Source organism: Cavia porcellus, unplaced genomic scaffold, assembly GCF_034190915.1.
Source record: "Cavia porcellus strain 051 isolate PalLab524CR breed Dunkin Hartley unplaced genomic scaffold, mCavPor4.1 scaffold_6, whole genome shotgun sequence".
NCBI lineage: Eukaryota > Metazoa > Chordata > Mammalia > Rodentia > Caviidae > Cavia > Cavia porcellus.
In genome coordinates this window covers 77,593,691-77,604,447 of record NW_026947489.1, presented here as the reverse complement: position 1 = coordinate 77,604,447, position 10,757 = coordinate 77,593,691, and the positions used below count along the sequence as shown (strand labels likewise).

The following is a 10,757-nucleotide window of genomic DNA, read 5'->3' as shown; positions in this document are numbered from 1 at the left end:
TTATGGGGGGATCAAGGGGAAGTACAGAGGTAGATTTAGTGCATTATGATTAGAGGGTCAGGTGACATCACGGGATGCTGAGGGAGTTTAAACACTTCAGGTCACATATACAATCATTAGTTATACAAAGCGTGGGTTATGCAAAGGAAGAAATGTCCTGTAATATTTTAAGTTATACTGCAAGGCTATCAGCTATACAAAGACAGTAAAGGCAGAGGTTACATAAAGGAACATTGTAAATTACATTTTAAGGCCATCAGTATACAAAGCTTATACAAAGAAAGAAATGTTCTGTTATCAGGCTTGTCCAGACATGGGCATGTCTGGTCTTGGTGGGTATCCCTGGCATGCTTTATTTTACATTTTAATTTCCTTTTCAATGTGTTCACAGTATTTAATTTCTTTTTTGAAATTACAGAGATTCACCAATAAAAGTTTGTCTCATGTTTCAGAGGAGACTTTGAACTTTTTTTTTTTTTTTTTTTTTTGTCTTTTTGAGACAGAGTTTCGCTATGCAGTTCAGGCTGGCCATGCTGTTCTGCCTTGGAGCAAGTAGAGTATGGATTTAAACCTTGGGAACCAAATAAACCTCTCCTCCTTAAAGTGGTGGGCGTCAGGTTTTTTGCTTGTTTTTTTATTTTTATAGACAGAGTCTCTCTATGCAGTTCAGGCTGGCCCTGAACTCACTAGCCCAGATCGGCTAAGTCTGAGCCTAATTCCATTAGTGGACAAAAGGGGCTCCTGGTTTTTCTCTGAGTTGCTCTTCCACCTGGCTTGCTCTCACAGAATAGAAACTGAGGTCTTAAATATGCCTTTAGGATACTCTCAATGCAAACAATCCCAAAGTGGGTTATTTCTGTCTATACGGCCTGCATCTTCTTTGTGCTGTGTAAATTGGAGTTGCCTGGGTCCTAGAGTAAATGTTACAGCAATTTTGAAGCATTTTGTAGCGATTTTTATAAAGCTCTGTCTGCTTATTTTCACCATCCACTTACCAAGCCTGAATCCTTAGGCATAAGTGCTGTCCCCTCTTCTCTGTCCTCCATGCCCAGCACAGTGACTGGTTCATAAACAATGCTTTGGAAAAGGTGCTGGATGGATGAATGGGCAATTCTGGGCAGGCATCTCATCAGTACAGGCTAATACCTAGCATTACGTCCCGGTGACGAAACCATTCCAGCCCCAAATAAAGAAACCCGGTGCTAAAAGTGTATAGATACATGACTTCATCTGACTTTTTGAAATATGAAAAGCAGATTGCTGATTTTCCCCTTTCACTGTTGTGTTGTCGTATGTGGTGGAACATACGAAACGTAGAAGGAGCTCTGGTTTATTGAACCAAAAGGAGGTCAAGTGATCCTCAAGAGAGGAGAGTTTGAGATATAATCACTAATTTCCAGCAGTGTGTATTTGGGCCCACCAGGAGTACATCTACAACCTAAGGCATGAATATCTACGGCACAGATTATGCATCACATAAATCAGCGGCACTTGGAAATACATAAAACTTTATAATGAGCATGCATTATTCATTCACATTCATAAAGTCTTCAGTTAACAAGAGGACACACCTGGGGGAGTAATCTATGATTCCAATATCTATTTGTCTGTGTCTTATAGAATCAGTTTTACATGCACACATTTGCATGCACACATGCACGCACACACACATACAGACTGTTTTCTCTCTCTTGGTACTGAGGATTGAATTCTCAGCTTTCACACTGAGACACATCCCCAGCCCTTTTTTATTTATTAAAGGAGTCTCACTATGCCCCCAGACTGCCTAGGCTGAACTCGAATTTGCAGTCCTCCTACCTCAGTCTCTTAAGAGTGCTGGGATTGGGGCTGGAGGTTTAGCTCAGCGGCATAAGCACCTGCCTTGCAAGCAGGCAGTCTTGAGTTCGATCCCCGGTACCGATAAAAAGGAAAAAGACAAAAAAAAAAAAAAAAAAAAAAAAAAGAGTGCTGGGATTATGGGTGTGCCTGAATGCCTGCTTTTTGTTTTGTTTTGTTTTTTGAGACAGGATCTTGCTCTGTAGTTCAGTCTGGGCTTGAACTCACTATGCCCTGCAGGCTGGCCTTGAACTTGCAACAATTCTCACGTCTCAATCTCCCCAGTGCTGGGGTCACAGGTGTGCACCATGATGCTAGGCTTGCTCTCTGTTTCTTAAAAGAGCCTCAGAATTTAAGGGTGCAGACTGGAAATAGTCTATCACTGAGCTACATCTTCAACCTCACCTGTAATCCATCTGAAGGAAAAAAAAGATAGTATGCTCAGACCAAGGAACAAAAAGAGGTCATTTTCAATTTTTTGGAGTAGATACAGAGAAGTGCTCTTTTCTGAGCTATGGCAAAGGAGTTGGCAAGAATAAAAGGAACTTATCAGGGCTGGGGATTTAGCTCAGCGGCATAAGTGCCTGCCTTGCAAGCAGGCAGTTGTGAGTTCGATCCCCGGTACCGATAAAAAGGAAAAAAAGACAAAAAAAAAAAAAAAAAAAAAAAACAAGGAACTTATCATTAGCCTTTCTATAGGTATTTGGAGCACAAGGCTGTGCAGGGTGGCATGCACGGGAGTACACATGCTGACCATTGTGTGCCCTTTCAGCAGTGAGCACGCAAGAGCCCCAGAGAGAGGACAGCTCATCTCACACTGGGGCAGAAAAAAAGGAACTGGCTCCCGAGCAAGCTGAGAGGCTACTGCTGCTTTCAGACAGAAGATGCCCCCAAGGCACAGCCGGACAAAGGTGGTTTTGTTACCATCTTGGGGCTGGGTGCCCTGGGCAGGAGAGTGGGAGAACAAGGGTTATGTGAACCATGCAAGAGTCTTCAGTCCAGCTGCAGCACACAGCAGAGGTGCAACAAGTGTCCCCGGAAAGCTTTACTAGTGCAGGAATGAAAGGATCAGTTTTGCACTATGCATAGGGCTAGGCGAGGTGCTATCTGGAGGCCACCTCTGATCAGGACGTATGTGGTTGGCAGCTGGCTCAAAGAGAAGATGGGACCCCACCTCACCTCACCCCAAGACAGTGAGTGCTGTCCTAGAGCTGTGCAGTGGTGCAAGCTTCTCCTAGATGGGAGGTGGTGGGTCACTGGGTGGACCCTGAAGCCTTGGGATTTGGGGGTTTGTGAGGTGACGGAGGTAGTGATGATGACATTTATAGTTTCTACTACTGAAAACCCAGGGCCTCTAGCACAGAAGGCAAATTCCTGAGCTGCATCCCCAGCCCCTGCCATTGAGCTCTTACAGTGCACCAGGCTTTGGACAGAGGGCTTCCCTGACGTGATCTCATCCATCCTCACCAAAGGACTGTGATGATCTCCCCTTCGCACAGAGAGTCACAGCAGCTTAGGTTGCAATGTCTGATATGCAGCTGTTGGCCTCACTGTCCGTTTAAATTTAAATTAAGTAATAGCAAATGAGGTAAAAAATGCAATGCCACGTGGCTAAAGGGGAGCTGGCATGCAATGTTTCTGCAATGCAGAAAGTTTAGCGGCCAGTATTAGCTTGCAGATTCAGTCCCTTGCTCAAGATGGAGAACTCAGATCATAGTCTCATGATGTTACAGGCAGCTGGTTAGTTAGAAATATTATAGGCAGCCAGACAGGGCTAGGGCCTCAAAGGAGCCAGTGCAGAAGCCCAGATACATTGCAACTATAGAGGAGACAAGACACCTCCTGCTGTGGGCCAGGTCTCAAGACAAAAGATCAAGCAAATACATCTATATCCTAAAGACTGATATTCTAAATAGCTCCCTAACACCCTGAGGATGTCAGGAGTCACCATCCCATCTTTCTAGGAAAGAGTCACTGCTCTCTAAGAACGCCCACTTTCTACATGACTTGCTTTCCCATTTGTCCCCAATTTAATCAGTTTTACCTGAACTATTAATCTTATTGGCTAACCATAGTTCTGTCCCACTTTATGCCCATCTGCCTTGTGAGTTCCCAGTTTTCCCCACCTTGAACCTGTCTCACCCCATGATTTTACTTTATAGAAGCCCCTGAAAAGACAAGAGTCCCTGGCAACTCTCTCAAGACAAAGAGACCCTTTTGTCTCTCTCTCAGACAGAAGCTTTCTTTCTCTCAATAAATACATTCTGCTCTTAAGCTCTGTTGTTCCTAAAAATCATTCTTTGACTTCAGAGAACACAAACTCCTACCGGACACAGTAGGTCAGGAGTTACATTCCTCTGTATCATTGACAGGTACCAAGGGGGCTGCAGCATGAATCTGGCAAATCAGCACTTCCAAATTTAGTTTTCCCTCAGTTATTGATTTCCAGGGCCATCCCAGGAAATTATTTCATCAAAAATATATGGGAGTTGGACATGGTGGGACACACCTTGTAATCCTATCACTTGGGAGGCCGAGACAAGAGGATGGCTGTGAGTTCCAGACTACCTTCACCACAAAGGGAGCCCTTGTCTCAAAGAAAACAAAACAAAAATGTGGAAATAGCCGGTAAGTTTTGAATTGGTAATGCCAAGACAAAGCAGAGGAGAGCTTTGGTTTGTTATGGTTACTTCCTCTCTGGACGGTAGCAGTGTCTGAGTTCGTCCCTTGTCCATGGAGCATCATTCACTCAACAAATATATGTTGTGCTCCAGCTAGTGCCAGGTATTGTTCCAGGCCCCAGAAAGCATGCCTGCCTTCTTTTCCTGGGTCATTTCTACAAATCAGGTTTTAAGTTTGGGATTAGAGACTTGCAGCTGCTTATAAAAAGCCAGTGCTGTTTGCTATCCAGGAACAAAGAGCCCTGATTCCCATTAGGAGGCGAGGAGCGCCATCTAGACAGACAGTCACCTCTATGTGACCTCTGGCCAGGGTTCTCCAGCCCGCAGCAACAGGTCCCGGTCGGGTCGGGGCGGGGCGCGGCGGGGCGGGGCGCGGCGGGTACCCGCGGCCGCCACCAGAGGGCAGCCAGGGAGCGCGCGCGGGCGGCAGGGCCGGACCCCCGGTAAGTGTGGCTAAAGTGGGGTCGCCCCTTTTCGGGGTCTAGGCTCTGAGGGCCTGAGAGTGCGTCTGACTCTGCGGCGGGGCCGGAAGAGGTGCGCAGAGCAGCCCCAGAGCAGCGCCTGGGATCCGGGAGCTGGGCGCGCCCGGGCCGGGGGCTGAGCCCCGGGGAGCTGCGGGGCGCGGGCAGGGCCTGGCGCCGAATTGCTCTCCCCGACCACGGCCGAGCCCCGATCCCGGGGCTGCCCCAGAGCTGCCCGCGCCTGCGCCTGATTCCAGCCCTCCGCACGCCCGGCCTCTGCGCGGGGCCGGCAGCTTGGAGGGGACTCCCCGCGGCGCCCCGGTGGCCCGCGGCGGGGGGCGGCCGGTGGGGGAGGGGCGGGCGGCGCAGCGGCCGCCGACAGCAGGCGGCGCTGGGGTGAGCGCGCGGGCGAGCGAGTCAACAAGTGCCGCGTTTGCCCAGCGCCCGGCCGGCGCGCACGTGCGCGGGTGGGGGTGGCGGGCTCGGGGTCGTGGCGGCCGCTCAGTGCGCGTGGCCTGGCCGTGGCGGGGGATCCAGCACTGTCCCTTCCCCTTGGGTAGGGGGTAGGAGCGGAGTCTCGATGGCACGTTGGCAGCCGGGGTGTGGGAGCTCGGAGACCGGGCCCCAGTGCGCCCTGCCCACCACTTTTGGCCTGACAGCCTCGCCCTGGGATTGTTTCCCGCTCCTTTGCAGCGGTCCGGCAGAATTTGGGGATAGGCTGCAGACCGTCTATGGTCCCTCTCTGCGCTCGGGGTACGACCTGGGCCTCCAGCGGTGTGGAAGCTACAGAGGGCAGCGCTGAGAGTTCTGTGATTCTAGCCCGTGCCTGGCTCTGAAGGAACAGAGTAAGCTGTCAGTCATACAGCGGTGGCCCCAGCCAAGAGGTGTGAAGCTAAAGGTGGAGACCTGTCCCAGTAGGATCAGAGCAAGGGGGATCTGGGTGAATGATTTGTGTCACCTCCACCTGTGCAGCAAGGAACCTTTGATCCTTCCTGCAGTCTGGGCCAGCAAGGTGAGAAGGGGTGGCCCTGGTCCTGGTCAGAGAGCACTGACAGGGCCAGTTCTGCAGCCCCCTCACCGGTCTCCAGGAATCTCCCACTCCCTACCTATGACATCCATTTGGCCTCCCATCTGAGGAAGGAAGGAAGGAAAAGGAGAGAGAGAGAGAGGAGAGAGAGACAGAGAGAGACTTGCATCTGAGCCATAAGATTGGCTTCCTTCTTTCACTCACTGCACATTTTCCTGACACCTCTGTATCTCCTCCCTCCTTCCCTCCTCCTCCCCTAGTCCTCCCCCTAGTCCTCCCCTTAGTCCTCCGAAGCCCGATCCCTGCCACTTTGCTGAAGTTGCCTAGCTGGGAGTCTGGAGTTTCCAGACACTGCTGTTCTGTGGGCCCTTCATCCTCCGGGCCCCGGGAAGCCCACCTCTGGGTGCCCTGTCTCCTAGGAGTCCTTGCTGTCATTTTCTGAGCATAGCCACTCTCCTGGCTTTGTTCTCCCTTCTCGATCATTCCTCCTCCTCTTTTTCTGAGCTGTCCCTGTTTGCTGGGACTGGTTTTCTAGGCCATAGGTTTGTTTCTCATGAGACTCTCCCCAAGTCCTCTGGGAACACCCGTCTGGTGTGTCTAGCCTTGTCCTGTCTGTCACGCTCTCCTGGGCGACACAGGTCACCACAGACTCAGCATGTCCATGTCTGGGTTCCTCTTCCCAGGCAGCTTTCTCTCACTTCAGGGCAGCAGGCCCTCCTGTGACTGTCACTCAGGTGGGCGTGTTTGTCTCTGAAGTGTCTCTGAAGTGACTCCTGGGCCTGGAACAGCTTAGGCTACAGAACAGTGTTTCTTAGCAGGTTTCTCTGCTGCCAGCCCCATGCAGCAATGTGTCTGCCGTGTCACTTCTGAATGGCAGTCCCCTTTACCTTGTCACAGAACCCCTCCCGTGAGAAGTCTTTTTGGCTCTGAATTTGTTCCCTTGTGAAGCTGTTGGTCACATAGCTTCCCTCACACCAGGTTCCAGTCCTGTACTTTCTGACTCCCTGTCCTGATGGCCTGCTTGGCTCTGCACTGGCCTACTGCCTCAGGTGCTGTTTCCCAGCAAAACTGGGCCCTACGCTCATTACATCAGGACCCATTTCCTGGCTCAGTGACTTTGAACCCCCACTGTCCTATAGCTGTCTGGTAATTTTCAGCCCTTTCTATCCCTGACTCCTGATGTTTGCCACAAACCTGTTTCCTGTCTCCCTGATTCCCCAGGACTGGGCACCGTGTAGGTACCTGATACTTTTACACCCCAGACTTCTGAGAACACCCCCTCCCATCGCATCATCCTTGAGTCCAGTTCAAATTCCCTCTCCCTCTAAGACTGTTCCACTCTTCCAGATTGCAGTCCATCTACTCCTGCCAGGCTCATTGGCGGATTGGTTGCAGGCTGCACAACATAATACGTTGCTTTCTGCTGTTAGCTTCCCATACCAGGATTATGGGACATGCTTTTCCAGCTCTTAATTGAGCTGCTGTTTATTGAGTGGGTTATTCTGTGTCCCGCTCTGGGCACTGAGCTGATGGGTCCAGGCACTCCCGTGTTTTGTATTGGCTTATAATACCTGGAAAGATAGGTGTTGGGATTATTGTTCTCATTCCACCCGTGAGGATGCAAACTTGAGAGAGGACCAGGAAGCTGCCTCGTGCACGTAGCTCGCAGGTGGGCAAAGCTGAGGTTGGAACCTGAGTCTGCTTCTCAAGGATGTTTTTAGGTTCATACTGTGATTTGCTATTTGTTCAAGAAACAAGTATGTTTTACATCTTTCCCTCAGCACCTGGTGGCCCAGATGTACAGGACGTGCTGGTGACTTGGCTTATTGGTTGCTTGGGGCAACCACTGGACTTGAGTAAAGGTCTCTGTCATAGACAGATGGTTAATGATGGGACAAGTGACTAGGAAGGCTGTGACATCCACTTGCCCCAGAGGCCTTGGAAACAAGCCATTTTTCAGCCCAGCTTTAAGAATTGTGGAATAAAGAGAAAGCCTTGCAAGGGTCGCTGGGTCATTTCTGTCCAGAAAGGCACTTTTAAATGTCTTTTTTGGTAAGCAAAACTAATCACCCCCTTGTACTGGCACACCGTTAACTAAGTTTATTTAGGAGATGTCCTCCTGCAGGTCACTGTCTGAAAATGAGCTCCTGCTGTGAAATCCTGTTACCATAGCAACCAGGAATGTGAGGCCCTAGTCTCTTGCTCTTGGGTCTCTGCACTGTAAGCTTCAAGAAGCTATTTCTGTTTTTTTTTTTTTGGTCACCTAAGAAAAACAACAAACAAACAAACAAAAAGTGAATAAAATGCTCCTCTGCAGTGTCATTTTGTGGAGACATTTCAACATTTTTGTTCTCCAGGCAGTGACATCTGGGTACTGTTAGTGCCCCAGCACATTGTTACCAAGCTGCTGACGCCATTAATGATGACCCTACAACAATAACCCTGGTTTAGGTCACATTTTGAGTGATACCCAGTGTCCTGTGGATACAAGGACAATAGCTACAGCAGCCAAGCTATGCATTTGGGTGCTGGAGAGAAAGGAACAGAGTGCGCTGTGTGTGTGTGTGTGTGTGTGTGTGTGTGTGTGTGTGTGTGTGTGGCTTGTTGGTGCAACCCTGCTCCAGGTAGAGGTGAGCTCTTAGTTGTGTCCTCCTCTGGGGGCCTTGCTTATGGACATCCTGGCAGGGTCACGCAGAGCTGGGTACCTTGGGAGAGTTAAGAAACAAAATTTCCTTTGCCAGTGATCGTACCTAGTGACGTGGACTGCATGTTCGTGGTGTGCACCCTCTGCCTTACTGACTCTCAGCTGAGGGAAGTTATGGGTGCTGCTGTCATTCCCTTTTACTGGGAAGAATACTAATCCACAGAGAGAGTGTCACATGGCAAGGACATGCCAGAGAACCATGCATCAGACCTGGGAAGTCTGACTCCTTAAGGACTCTGGTGCTCTCTAGACAGCAGGAGAGTGTTTGAAGAACAAAAGGGTGAACTGGAGAAGTGGACAGACTGGCCTTACCATGATTTGAGGCTCAAGTCAGTAGTGTCTGACATTTTAAAGTTTTGTGGCAGGCACAATGCTGCAATGCAAAGGCATGTTCTAGACTGTTCTTAGCAGCAAACACTGAAAATCACCAGTGTCCGTCAGCAGTAGAAACGACACCTATTTTGGGGTGAGTACAGACAACAGAACACTGTCGTAGAGGGAATGAACAGTTGACAGTCACGTGGTAAAGCATGCATGAATCACATATATGGAATGCTGAGCAAAAGGAAGGAACCAGATGGAAAAGAGCACATAGAGTATGGTTCCATTCATCTAAAGTGCGGTAGGGTGAAAAAGACGAGGTATTAGCAGTACTAGATTCCTAGAGGCCTGAGGAAGGTTCTGGGAGGTGGGTGATGTGTGTGTGTGTGTGTGTGTGTTTTATCGGTACTGGGAATTGAACTCACGACCTCGTGCTTGCCTGCTAAGCTAAATCCCCAACCCCATGTATTTTGTTTTTATAACACCTGAAAAGGATTTTTTTTTTTTTTTGGTACCAGGAATTAAACTCACGACCTTGTGCTTCCCAGGCAGCCACTGTGCTGCTGAGCTGTATCCCTGGCCCTTGTTTTGTTTTTTAGAGTTGGAATCTTGCTGTGTTTCCCAGGCTGGCTTCTAAGTCCCAGGCTCATCCATCCTACAGGTGTGTGCCATCACACTTGGTTTGTTTCTTAAACTTGGATGTTGGTTTACACAGGTATATTGGCACTGTCAGAATCCATCATTTGTGTGTGCGTGCGTGTGTGGTGCTGGGGATCGGGCCCAAGGGCTTCAGGCCTCCCAGGGACTGAGCAGAGTACAGTCCCAGCCCAGAATGCGTCAGTGTGGATATGCATCCTCTGAATGTTACATTTCAATAAGATGTGCTAAAGCAGGAGGAAAAGGCAGCAGTGGGCCTAAAGCAGGATGTGAATACAGACCCTCCTCCATTCCTTTGGGCCTCACTGTGCAGGAGCTTTGGATTTCTTGCAGTGGACACAAGGCAATGTGAGGACTAGGGTTAGCAGGTTCTGGAGAGAGGCTTGAAGATGTGAGAACAGAGCCGGGGTCAGCTGGTTTCCTCCAGTCCTTTCCACTCCCTGGCTATTGCTTAGCTAGCAGGTGGCTGCTTGGGGTGGACCTTGTCCCTGAAACTGCCCTGATCTCACTCCCTGGACACTGGGGATGAGTGAAGGATGTGGATCTCCTTCTGCTGGTCTAAGGGAGTCAGGTAAGCCTGGAGATACTATAGAATCTGGGGGCGCTGCTAGCCTGCATGGTCATCCTCAGCCCTTCCACAGCAGCATTTCAAGGACTGCGCCAGCCTGTGGAGTAGCGGCCTTTGCTGCGGGAGTGGCTCCTCCATTCACACGGCAGTTATGTGCTGCTAAAAATACCAGAGCACCTTATGTAAGAGCGCAGTTCCATGGTTGGCGCCTTATGTAAAAGCACTTCTTATACACCCTGGACCATTAATCACTGGCATCTTGTTGTGACCACTGTGGGCAGTGACATGAACTTACGGATGGCTCGGCCTGGCAGCAAGGGTGAATGGTCATTGAAATCCCGCCCTGCCTGACTCATGCTGCTGTGCCCCCACATAATTCACCCGTTGGTTTTCATTTTGGGGCCTGGCCGATCCGAGTAGCTAATCCCAGGGTTTGCTAAATTTCCCTTTGCTTTTTCTCCCGGGCTCCACATGCTGATGTGTGCCCTCTGACTGAAGATAC

The 10,757-nt window shown here is 49.9% G+C and overlaps 1 protein-coding gene across 7 annotated transcripts in view; it reads left to right on the top strand.

Annotated features, from left to right (window-relative positions):
• Window positions 1–4,849: 4,849 nt before the first annotated feature.
• Rph3al (rabphilin 3A like (without C2 domains)) overlaps window positions 4,850–10,757 on the top strand; it is a 141,851-nt gene continuing 135,943 nt past the window's right edge. For 4 of the 7 annotated variants that reach the window (XM_013152187.3, XM_013152190.3, XM_063251076.1 and 1 more), the window contains exon 1: window positions 4,886–4,960. The gene's annotated coding sequence lies outside the window, so the exon portion shown is untranslated. Of the gene's footprint in view, window positions 4,961–10,757 lie in introns of all 7 variants that reach the window. The other 3 variants (XM_003469544.5, XM_013152186.3, XM_063251075.1) reach the window with 3 other exon arrangements.